Source organism: Fundulus heteroclitus, unplaced genomic scaffold (genome assembly GCF_011125445.2).
Source record: "Fundulus heteroclitus isolate FHET01 unplaced genomic scaffold, MU-UCD_Fhet_4.1 scaffold_44, whole genome shotgun sequence".
Lineage (NCBI taxonomy): Eukaryota > Metazoa > Chordata > Actinopteri > Cyprinodontiformes > Fundulidae > Fundulus > Fundulus heteroclitus.
Window position 1 is genome coordinate 22,914 of NW_023396857.1, and position 13,392 is coordinate 36,305.

The following is a 13,392-nucleotide window of genomic DNA, read 5'->3' on the forward strand; positions in this document are numbered from 1 at the left end:
TTTTGGCTCAGCTCTCTCTTCACCACAACGGATCGGTACAGCAGTTATTAATTTCATATTTTTCTTTTATCATGCAAGTTGTTTTAGCCACTATTGTAAAATGTGTGTGTTATATTGTTTTATACTTTATTCCTAAATAAATATTACGATTTATTTTGTCTCATTTAAAGAACTTTACTTTAGATGGCAATGTCAAGTGAGCCCCCAAAAAAGGCATTTAATTTATTAGAATGTTCAACTGTTTTCATAAAGTTCATTTTTCCTAATCAGAAGTGTTTATTCTTCTTCAAGAGTATAATGTTTCTAACATTTTCAAACAGTAACTTGGTTATAGTTGATCTTAGAAGTCAAAGTTCATTACTCCTCTGAATTAATTAGAATAGAAAACCTTTATTGCTCCACAATAGGGAGATTTGGGGGTGTCTGCACCAAACAATAAGGCAATTAGAGTATACAGGCTTATATAACGCAGAAAACATACCCAAACTAAAATCAATAACAAAAAAATTATTAAAATAAAATAAATCACACTGGTCAGCCTATAAAGTATAACAAAACTGTAAGGAACGATCTCCTAAAACATTCCTTTCCACCTAAGCTAAACCTTTAATTAGGCTCAAGGCCCACTCCACTTTTTATTAGCTTTATACATGAACTGGGAAATATTGTTTAACTGTGAATGTATTGACTGTGTTATCAGCTGAAAGTATAAAGCATATAGATGGCAATTAGAAATGCCTAAAAATATAGACCAATTTGGTTTGTTTTGTATTGAGCTCAGCACAAAATATTAAAAACTTAACGCTCCGCAAAAACTATTGGGCTTCAAATCTTAATGAAAACTTTATTTTTTTTTATTCCAAGGCTGTTGTTGCGCAAACAAAGCACTGAAAATGTAGCCCACTGTGATTTGCTTTGGATCCAGCTCAGCACCAGCAAAGAAAGAAAAACGTAGCACTTTATTTTGAAGCGGCGGGCCATGATGACGTCATCGGCTGAAATTAAAACTTATATTATCTGCGAAACCAAAGCAGCACAAACGCTAATTTTAACGGCACAAACCTGCACAAACGAAGCACTAAAAAAGTTGACCAGTTTGGTTGGATTCAAAGCAAAATGGGGGGGGGGGGGGGGGTGAAATATTCTTTAATATCTTCAAAACCAAAACAGCACAAACGCTAATTTTAACGGCACAAACTTGCACAAACGAAGCACTAACCATTCCGTCTATTTAACTGAGTTTTTTCTGTGGGTGGGGTGTCAGCTTCACGCAGCTGTCGAGTAGCTCACCAGCACTGTAGCCATATGGCAAGCCGTTTTAACATAAATTCGGTTTTACCGCCCTTACGTTCGAGATATCTCAAATTGTTTTATGACTAGACGTTTTAGCAATTTAAGATATCTCTAATTGTATTTTGACTAGTCAAAATACCTATTCGAGATATCTCTAATTACATTCTGACTAGTCGAAATGACATCAGATTTTCCATTGAGTTGTATGGAGACGTCAATTCAAGATATCTCGAATGAATTACTGACTATCTGAAATACCCATTTCAGATATCTACAATTAAATTACGACTAGTCAAAATTACAATTCAAGATATCTTAAATTGAGTTTTGACTAGTCATAATTCTAATTAAAGATATCTCAAATGCCACCATAATTCAAGATATCTTAAATGTATTTTTGGATAGGCGAAATGCAGTTTTGACTAGTAAAAAATAAATTTAAGATATCTTGAATTGTAATTTTGACTAGTCAAAATTCCTTTTAAGATATCTCTAAATGAATTAGAGATATCTTGAATTATTCAGCTTTTCCATTTAAGATATCTTAAATTGACATTCTGACTAGTCAAAATGACGTTACTGATATCTTGAATTACGAAACGGCTTGCCATATATCATCACACAGGAACCGGAGGCATGCGCTTTTGTTTTCAGAGAAGCTAAAGGAGGGTGCTGTAATGCTTTGTGCCGTCTCGCATGTGAAAATCAAGAGCTAGCTGGCTTTACCATAATTCCCAAGAGGCAGATGCTTTACCACAGTATAAAAACTGCATCTGGTTATTAACAGAACTGGTCCGGGCAGAGGAATATTCCTTATTTCCAGCTTGGACATGAGTTGACAGTAACGCTTTCAGCTAGCCGTTTTTCAGTGCATTGTGTGCGTCGGCAGCAAGTAAATCCGAAATTCTTTGTAAATTTCTTAAGCATTCTTCAAGTATACTATTTTCGCCCTCTCTGCATATCCCATACTTAAAAAGCTCTTTCTATATTGTGGCATTTTCTTACAATTTTGTCGAAAACAGGCAGCGCCATTGAATGTTCAGGCAGCTTTGGGCAGCTTACAGCCAATAAGGGGCTTACACGCAATGTCTTATTTCAGATATCTTAAATTGTAATTCTGACTAGTCATAATTACGTTCGAGATATCTTAAATTACATCTACGGATGTGTGACGCTTTCAATGACGAATCCGGTGACGTAATTTGAGATATCTTGAAAGGAATTTTGACTAGTCAAAATGTAATTGAAGATATCTTGAATTATTATTCTTCCTAGTCAGAATGTAAATAAAGATATCTTAAATTACCATTCCGGATAGTCAAAATGTAGTTTTGTCTAGTCAAAATGCATTTTAAGATATCTGGAATGTAATTACGGATAGTCAGACGAAACCGAATTTATGTTAAAACGGCTTGCCATAGTAGCCAACTCTCCTCACTGTCTCGGAACCTGGCGCGCTCTCGCGCTGGTCGCATGCAGTTTTTTCACACAGGTCTAACTTGTAGCTTCTCAAACAGACCGATAACAAAGTGTCCCGGAGCACCTTACTAAAGTCCACTGCAATATAAGTGTCCTAGCCGAACGCTTGGCTGCAGCTGCTTTCCCATAGCCTGGAAAAGTATAGATTTAGCTTATGCTACCTGGGAGAAACAACCGAGCTGACTCTCCTTCACCATCCTCCGACCAACTCTCTCCTTCTTCTCCTCTTTCCTCTTCTTCTTCTGCCGCAATTCTGTGGTCGGTATTCTTCTTGACCAATCAGAAATGAATCAAATAATCCAGCAAATATTGCAAACAAAAATAAAATACAAACATGTATAAAACAAAAGCATTAAACATAAGAATATTACTACTGCTTAGAAATTGCTTTTAAATTTTTTTTAAACATTTCAACTTATTTAAACTATTAAACCTTAATGAACTAAAACCATCCCATTTATTAACATGAATCCAAAATATAGCACAGGGCTACACATCTAATAAAGCTTCTTACATATATAAATCAAGCAGAACACTATGGTGAAAGCAGTAAGGCTCCACTGGTGAAAGTAAAATCTGTTGGGCTCTTTCAAGCTGGATGTGCTGGAACGCAGACTGGCTTCAGTGGTTGAACTCAAAAGGGAGATGGGATATAATCTGGATGTGAAACGCAGATCAAAGACCAACAAATTTGGAATATTGGATTCGCCACGTGGAGCCAGCGACGGAAAAGTTGGTCCAGCTTGTTCTCATAACAAATTGTGTATTTGGATTATGCCTCCCTTATTAATAAAACTCCCCCGGATGTTATGGTGAGAGAGCTCATGCTACCCCGCTCCCCCGCGGACATCTGTGGATGCGTTCTGAACTGTGGCGCCAGTTGATAACTTTTCCATCATATCAAGGACAATGGCCCTTCTGGACAGCGTTCATGAAAAAAAATGTCACCCACACAAACACACATAACTGATGCCCACAACAACATACGAGCTTCATGCCACTATTCTCCAAGGTTAACCCCCCTGCATAAATGTTATCTTGTAATATGTGCTTTTCTCATGGGAGTTTTTTTTTTTTTGATATCTCAAACTGTATCCTGGAATAGGATAAAGTGTGAAATATGTATTTTTTTTCCTCTCCCTCCCCAAATGTGGCTCCTATCTTTCCACAGAGTTAAAGGCAACGCCCTGTGGTAACCGCGTCAGGCGGGGTCCTTGGCAGCAAGTCCTCAGTGAATTGTTCCCCCGAAATGTTTGTGATGTATGTGATGGATGGTTGTACTGGAACTGTAATTTCCCTCTGGGATTATTAAAGTATTTCTGATTCTGATTTAGCATTAAGATAATAATTATTAATGCTACATTGCCAGACAGGACACACACACACACACACCAGTGACGTGCAGTCAGGGGAGGCAAGTGAGGCCAGGCCTCACTTGTCATCGTGGAAAGAAAGAAAATATATAATGATGACACCATAATATAAATTGTGATTCACTCAGTCATTTGTAATAAAAGTTCTTTTTTTATCTAATTTCCTCATTTTTGATCATATTCTATTCAAAATCACAGACTTTTCGCTGTTTTTCATGTAAATCCTTGGTGGCGCTTGATAGCGAAGCCGGTGAGGCCGCAGCGAGCTTGGCCTCCTCTGAGATTGCGCAATCCCCATTTAACTGTGCTGGCTTCCATTCTGTGAATGCATCTTCCAGTCTCTAGATCATAAATTCAATTGTTCAAACAGTTATGAACTGATTTTCAACAAATTTAATATATGTGGATAGCTTATTGACAACACACAGACAGTTACACACAATTATTAGCGCTGAGAAAAGAAGAGAACAAGAAACAAGAGCAAAGCGGTCCAAACTAAAGTTAGCTCTATAGAAACACCAAGAGTAGAAGAAAAGCATAAATACCAGAGTAAATATTGAACAAAGGAAAAACTATTTGACAGTTGAAAAAACTCCAGCCTATTTATATTTTTTTAACCGGCTCTCTGCCTGCTTGGACGCTTTTTTCTCTGCTCCCTGCTTCCTTGCATTTTCCTGCCTTTCACTTTTTATCTCCTTTTTATCTCTTAGCCAAAACTACAGAAAGTTGGATTTAGTTATTTTATTCATGTTCTATTATTTATTTTAGATTTTTATGGTTTCCCCCTTTGTGGACTATTTTAGTTTTCAGCTAATCTACACAAGATGCCTCTTTTCACCCCAGAGGAATCAGTTCATGGGAAAAACGTTCTTATGGAAAGAATTCAACATGAAGTGGATATGAAGAAGAACCACTTGATTATGCCTACCTTCACCACAGAGGACTTTGACACGCTTCTACAGAAAATAGCCATTATGGAGCTGAAAATCCGCCGACTCGAAGTGAATTATGATGTCAACGCCGTGTTTGGAAATGAAACAACCCTGCTGTGATTCCAAACGGTGACCATCAGCCCAGCGACTCAGCGAATAAACATTTCCCTGAGGAAAATGAGAATCCCTGGACCACTCTGGGTGTAAGGCCAAAGGATCAACGAACCCCACACCTAGACAAAGAAAACTGGCTGATAATACAGAGAAGTGTCCCAACAAAAGTGAAACAACGGGCTGTTCTCACAACAAATGATAGGAGTAAACCTGCTGGAAACATTGAAATTCTGTTACTAAACAGATTCGCTCCACTCCAACATTAGACCCAGAAGGATCACGACAACAATCAAAGGTATGTCAACAATCTTCAATCTAAGCTACCAGAGGAATAACAAGCCACAGGGCCAAGGACCCTGATATTATGCAATGGATCTGTAAGTGGGATTAAACATTTCTGTAACAAGAAAAACACAGAGGTGTTGATTTATAACTCTTTGAACAATACCCTGGTGTCTAATGTCTCAGACATCCTTCCAAGGATCTTGAAAGAACGCCCGACCCTGGAAAAACTCATAGTACAAGCTGCCCTGGGCGACGCCACCCAGATAAGAAAATCAGAAGTACTGAAAGAGGATTATATTTGTCTGCTAAATCTAGTTGATGGCCTTAATGTCAAGTTGTTTCTCAGCGGCCCTTACGTGCCCGTTAATTGTGGAGATGAGATTTTTTCCAGAGTTCTGATGCTAAACAAATGGCTGAAAAAAACATGCAATGAAACAACTGTAACCTTCATAGATAACTTTAACATCTTTTGTAAGAGGAGACATCTGTTCAACTAAATAGGTCAGGTGCAAAACAGCTGATTTCAAACATCTTCTAATCTGTGAAGCATGCACCATCAGCTTTATCCCAAAACAAAGTTCAACCTGTGCCAAAACAAATGATAAGCCCAGTACAGCCCGAATAAGCCAAGATAAAGATAGCCAGAAAGATGACACAGAGAGAGGCTACGTCAGTGTCAGGTCTAATTACCTAAAACATCATACAACACAGGGAAAGAAAGGCACAAAGACAATTAGTTTGGTTTGGCTCGCGAGGAGAGTAGGAAGAGACCGTACAGTTACAATCTCCAACCCACTCTGCCGGTCTCAGCGTTCTCCTCGGTTTTATTAGGTTTGGGGCGTTTCCCTAGTTACACGACTGAGGCTGTACTGAAGAGTGGGGGAACAGGTAGTTTACAGCCTCAGTTGTCAACAAAGATACACATTACTTTTTCTGCATGGAGTGCATGATAAATGTAATCTTCTGGTTTACCACTCGCCATGCTTATGTAATGTTGATTTATCCATTGCTGTATTGCGTTACTTGAACCTGCATGCAGAGCGTTCTTTAACTGCTGCTGATAGGGACTTTGGGCGTTTTGTTCCTCATTCAGACCTGAATGTATTTTGAACACAGCGGTCATCCCTACTCTGTATTCATCAAAACTTCCATCTGTTTTTTGTTTGGTTCTTCCTATTTTCTATTTTATTTTAACATGACCTTGGTCTACAGGCCCTGTTTCATTATCCTCCTGCCTACAAAACATTGTTCTGCCTTTCTCCTTTTTCTTATTTCTTTGCCCTTTTTCTCTGGATTTTGCTACTTTTTCCCACCATTCTAAATCCTCCCATCCTTCTTTTGAAATTTTGTTTTTATAATTTTTGCACCTTTTTATTTTGTCTTTTAATTCTGCAATTTTTTGGGAATTGAGGCGTCCCTCAAATCCGTATTTTTCTATCCATTTGTCTAAGTGTTTAATTTTAATTGGGATCCCTGGCTTGCACAAATTTCCAGTCGCTGCATTATAATCCTTCCCTTAATTTGCTTGAGCATTTTCCCATTTTGAATCAATTTGGTCCAGTGTATTAACACCTAGGGCAGAGGTCACGGATTAGCGGACCGCGGTCCGGATCCGGACCCACCTGCTGGCTAATCCGGACCCAACCTGATTTAAAACATTTATATATTACTGCATGTTGTCCGACGACAGTGTCTAACTCAGGGGTTAAAGTTCTCCGTCGCTGCGACGGATTTCCGTCATTTGGAAACTGAGCGCAAATAGTCCCGTCTAGACTTTTTATTCAAGGTTTTAATCTGAAACTGCTCTCAACCAATCAAACATGGCAGAGCCGGGACATTAGCCAATCAGAATGAGAGCAGGGCGGGTCTTTCCAAAGTGGACATTGCCAGTCTGTGGTTTATCGGTGTTCATCATTTTAACTTTTGGGAGAGCGTTTTAAACTGGCCACAGATGGTATGAATGAAAGTAGCGGTGGTCAAAGGTTTTCTTTGGATTTATGCGAACCAGCAGGTCAGAAAGTTCAGCACCTGACAACAACTTCCCTCGGTAAGCGTCAATCTGCTCCGGCAGTTAATTAATGAATTATTTCCACCTGTGGCCATGTCGTCTGTCAGCGTTTATTCCCTCGCTGATAAACGCGGCGACCAACCAGGGATCTCCTCGTGATTCGCTATTCTGTTTTATTTAAACACAAAGAAGAGTACCGCGCTAGCTCAGGCTAATTTAGCATGACCCTTGAAGAAGAAGGGTTGGCATTTGACTGGGTTCGATTGGGAAAAAGTAAAAAAAAAAACAAAAAAAACTGCGCTGTTCTGAAACAAAGAAGGCAGAGCTGCATCTGCTGTCAGTCAGTATGCAACAGTGATCACCTGATGAGCAGCTGCGCTCCAGGACACTAAATAAAATGACAAGGATTTTGATGCTTACAGATTGTTAAGAAAATTACATCAAAAAGATAAAACAAATAAACTGCAGCTACAACATGGACTGGAGAACGGGTTCTAACTGGGTGAGGCCAGAGAAAGGCGATTCTCAGAGAGTTTTTTTATGAAGTTAAAGTGGAGCGCGGACGTAGGGTTCATCCAGGACAGGTCTCCAGTCACTGGGCTAAAATATAACCATTTTATTAAACTTAAAAAAAGGTAAATTGTGCCTTTTTATAAACTGTAATGATTAATTGGTGAACAATAACAGGCAAAGCAGAGACTGATTATTGTCATGTGCAATCTGTGTCAAATTAAAATGTATGACGTCATCATAGTGTTGGTGATGCGTCTGCATGTTTGGCCTTGTATGATCATAGAATTGGTTTATATTGAATGTGACAGGGAGCCAGTGGAGTTGATGTATAGGTGTGAAGTAGATGATGTAATGATGAAGCTGCTGTCCTCTGAATCAGCTGCAGTTTCTGGAGGGTTTCTGGAGGACAGGGAGGGAAGGAAGCTGGGATTGTAAAGTGGACTGTAGACCAGTTTGTCAACAGTGTGAAGGAAGAACTTGATGCTGCAGAGATGAAAGTAACCCAGATGATGATGTGGATGTGGAAAGTGATGGAGAGGCTGTCCAGGATGACACAAAGGGTCTAAAGCTGAAAGGTGGCAGAGATACAGGAATTTTCAATGGATATTTTAAAAGTACCAGATTTAGTTGACTTTGCACACTAAGCAAGTGAGCCAACTAATGCGGCATGATGTCCACGGCCCCAGGAATATATGGGCTGGCGAGAAAATTTTTTTCAGTCAAACATTATTTTTGCTTCAACCCCTGTGCTAACTTCACTTGCGCCGCTTCTGTTGTTAATATGGCAAAGCCCTCCGGAGCGTCAGGCACGAGGATGCACGTGATGCAAATTAGCCAATGAGCTGTGTCAGTCAGGGTTGCTGCTGCTGGCTACTTTTTAGAAAAAAAAAGCAAAAGCAAAAAGCACTTTGGATTTTAAAATAGAAAAACGTTCTATTTTTATGTTATTTTTTTGTTTAAAAAGTCAATGTAAAAGGTGGATGCATAAACATTTTATTTCAGTGTTAAATACTGTTTGAAGTAACAGATTGTAATTAAAAATGTGTCCGGACCTTTACTGGTTGTTGATTTTTGTTATTCGGACCCCACTGATTTTTAATTAGTGACCCCTGACCTAGGGTATTCTAAACACTGGGGTGTGTTTTTCAGCAGGACGATACTAAAAACTATTGTGGTAACTTCTGCTTCAACCTTTTCAGATGAGAAATTCCTGCCTTTGCATCCACAAAAGTCATACTGTACTTTTCCTGCTGTTTTAGTATGGAGCAATAAAACCTAGTGGTTATATTGTTCCCAATCACACTTCTCAGTCACACTTTTAAGGCCTATTTAATTGAGATGACAAATATCCTACTTTTACCACAGACAGTTCCGGGGGCCTGCTCCCTTGGTAGGTGAATTAGTTCCACTTCTTTTATAGACGAAAAATATCCTACTTTTACCACAGACAGTTCCGGGGGCCTGCTCCCCTGGTAGGAATTAATCTCTATTTTATCTTGCCCGAACAGGGTCTAGAATCCCTCGGGTCTTTTCTTTCATAGACATAAAATATCCTACTTTTACCACAGACAGTTCCGGCGGCCTGCTCCCCTGGTAGGAATTATTTTACTCTATTTTGTCTTTTCACTCAGGTTTTTGTTTCAATGAAAACCTAGCTCTATTTTGTTTTAATCTAATTTGTTTTCTTTTTCACTCAGGTTTTTTTGTTTCAATGAAAAACCTACTTACGAAATTTACAGGACTCCGCCGTCCTCCTTTGTGCCTTAATCTCTCGGATCACCATCAACCTTCAGAATCCTGGGGGACGGGAGGAAACCAAGTCCCGTTAAAGGGTCTGAAGGACTCTTCAGTCCTGCTGTGGCCACAGTCTTTCTGGATTTCACCCGCGTCCACCAGTATCTTCAGGTATGTTGGTATCCGGCTCGAAGGACCAAGTTAATGTCAGGTCTAATTACCTAAAACATCATACAACACAGGGAAAGAAAGGCACAAAAACAATTAGTTTGGTTTGGCTTGCGAGGAGAGTAGGAAGAGACCGTACAGTTACAATCTCCAACCCACTCTGCCGGTCTCAGCGTTCTCCTCGGTTTTATTAGGTTTGGGGCGTTTCCCTAGTTACAGGACTGAGGCTGTACTGAAGAGTGGGGGAACAGGTCGTTTACAGCCTCAGTTGTCAACAAAGATACACAGCTGAATAATCACGTTCAGTCAGCACATAATCTTGTAGCTGAGTCTTCTTATTTCAGGAAGGGAAGAAACATAATCTTCTGTTTCGTTGCACAGACATGATTAAGCTATCATGTGAATAATACGATTATATCAGAAGCTTACATTACTACATCATAACAAGATAAATCGGTTAATGAAGTATAAACATTAATCCCAACAGTCAGAATTACAGGAGGATTCCCAGATCTCAAAAGGACAAAAAGAGGACTCCCCTTTAACTCCCAAAGAGGACCAAAAACCTCCATCCCCAGGAACACCGGTCCAGACTGCACCCACCTCCCCTTCTTCTCCACAAAGCCCAGATGTACCTTTTTGGAATTCACACACACAACATGAAAAAGGTTTTTAAGATTGACCTACAGTTGACATCCTTTCCACATAGCCATTCTGACAACCCCAGCTCTGTGACTAAACCAGCATCTTCCAAAGACCGCAGAGCCCCAGATCCTCCTCCTCTACGTATCACGTAACCTGCCTGTGCTCAGGACCTTCACATAACTTCTCTGTGATACATGTAGGAAGGTGGATTTTTTTATGTGCATGTCTTTTTGTTTCAGCTTTGTTTGGTTGCATGGTTGTATGTATATTTCTTTGCATGCATTTTGGAGACACCAAATCCTACCCCTTTCCTCTGGCCACTGACTGATTACACAGGTGTATCTCATCCAGAGTGATGAGGCAGGAAGAAAAGGGGCGGCCACACCCAGTCAGAGAAGGAGGAGAGAGGGCAGAGACTGACAGAGCAGGCTGTGGAGGGCTGCCAGCGCCTGGCCAGCGCCCGGCCAGCGCTTGGGCAGCGGCTGACCGACGAGCGGTGATCGGAAGGAACCGGAAGAGGCATCTTGAGAGAAGCGCTGTCCAGCAATTCTGCGACACGAAAGATGTGCGGCAGATCCAGATCGAGTCCAAGCAGAAGTGAACCCCAGGACCGAGAGCAACGAGACCGCAGTGGGGCAATGGTGAGGCGCACCTGGGCCGAGAACTGCCGCTCAATTTGCTATGCACAATGGCCAGACGGGGAGGAACCCATCTGAGCCAGGGACGAGGGCAGGATGGAGAAGAGGCTCAGGGGAGACGCTGGCCCCTTCGGCTCAACTGCTGGGTCAATAACTTGGGGGGTGGACTGCAGAAGGACGCTGAGCATAAGTAGCTGACCCACTCTACCTACAGGATTGCAGGATTGTTTGGTGCTGAACTTTTTATTAGCTTTTAGGGTGTTTGCATTTTTAAGTAAAGCTTTTAGGGTTATTTGCTGTACAGTTTTTAGGCTTTACTTTTATTGTAATAAAGTGTTTAGAATTTTAATCATGTTGGTTTTAAATGCACTGCTCACCCCTGCGATATCAAACCCGTTTTATTCTTAGTTTAATTTGTTTGGAATCATTAGTTTTGTTATTGATAATAATCTTAAGTTTACCACTCGGGTCCCACATACACACCGGGCCTTAGCAGCAACCTTATCAGACATGACAGTCTCCAGCATCAGCTTGGGCCTTTTGTCAGAGATCATGGAATATCTGTGATGATACGTGGCAGAAATAAGAAAAGCAAAAGGAAAACAAGCAGGAATAATCAATCATACTTAAAAGTCATAAACTGTCAGATGCAACCTGCCACAGAGACAACATCAACCACTAAGTCATATAAACTGGGTTTATTAAACATTAGATCTCTGTCAGGAAAACCCCTTTTAATTAATGACTTCATTATTGACAATAATCTTGATGTTATGTTTCTAACAGAAACATGGTTACATGAACTTAATGAAGCACATATTCTGTTAGAGTTGACTCATCCAAACTACAATTTTCTTTGTGAGAACAGACAGCAAAGGAAAGGTGGAGGAGTAGCAACTTTGTTTAATGATTCACTAAAGTGTAAAAAGGTGTTTTTGGGAAAATTTGACTCTTTTGAACATTTGGCTCTCCAGGTAAAGAGCCCGATACGAACCATGTTTCTGAATGGTTACAGGCCTCCTAAGTCCACATCAAATTTTTTTAATGATCTTAGTGACCTCCTATCTGTGATATGTGTTGATTGAGACTGTTTAATTATTGTGGGATACTTCAGCTTTCACATTGACAACACTGAAGACAGAAGTGCAAAAGAACTGTGTGACACAATTAGAAATTTTGGTTTAACTCAACATGTTCAACAGCCAACGCACAAACTGGGACCATCACACTCTCCTCCACAGATGTCTGCAATGCACTGAGCAGGATCAGCACGCACAAGGCAGCTGGACAAGATAACATCCCTGGACGTGTGCTCAGGGCATGTGCGGAACAAAAAAAATCAGCTATCCTCGACTATCCTGGTGAACTTCTATCGCTGTGCAATAGAAAGCATCCTGACCAACAGTGTGGTATGGGAGCTGTACTGTTGCAGAGCGCAAGGCACTGCAGCGGGCGGTGAAAGCCGCCCACTACATCACTAGGACTCCACTACCCATCATTGAGCACATCCAGAAGTTCATCCTACCCAGCCCACAGACTGTTTTCTCTCCTGCCCTCCAGCAGGCGTTTCAAGTGCCTCCGGACCAGAACCAGCAGACTAAAGAACAGCTTTTTCCCCAGAGCTGTCTCTTTATTGAACTCTAACCCTCACTGATAGACTCTCCTCTCCCTCCTCACACCTACCTCCATTTTGTTATTCTGTTATTTAAAAGACTGTAATGTTCACCTGCACTCCTGACTGTTACTATTGTAACAACTGTTCACATGCATCTTGCACTACTAACTATGACTGAATATTGATTTGCACTGCTGACTGTTTATTCACAGTACCAATTGTTTACATATACATTTGCAATACCGTACTTTAACTGTAATATGTAATTACCTTCCACTGCACTTAAATTTAAATAGCTTCTGTCCAAACTTTAATTATTCATTTTATAGTAATAGCTACCAGTATATCATGCTCACAATTCTGCCTATAGTAATAGCCATCTGTACATATATTCATAGTACATGTGAACTCTGTTATAATAACAATCATCTGTATATTATGCTATTGTACATATCTGTAAAACTCTATTCATAGTAATATCCACCTGTATATTATATTTGGTACATATCCAGCTGTAAAATTAGTTCACAATACTAGTTATCTATATATACATATCTGTACATATCTGTAAAACTCTATTTATAGTAATATCTAC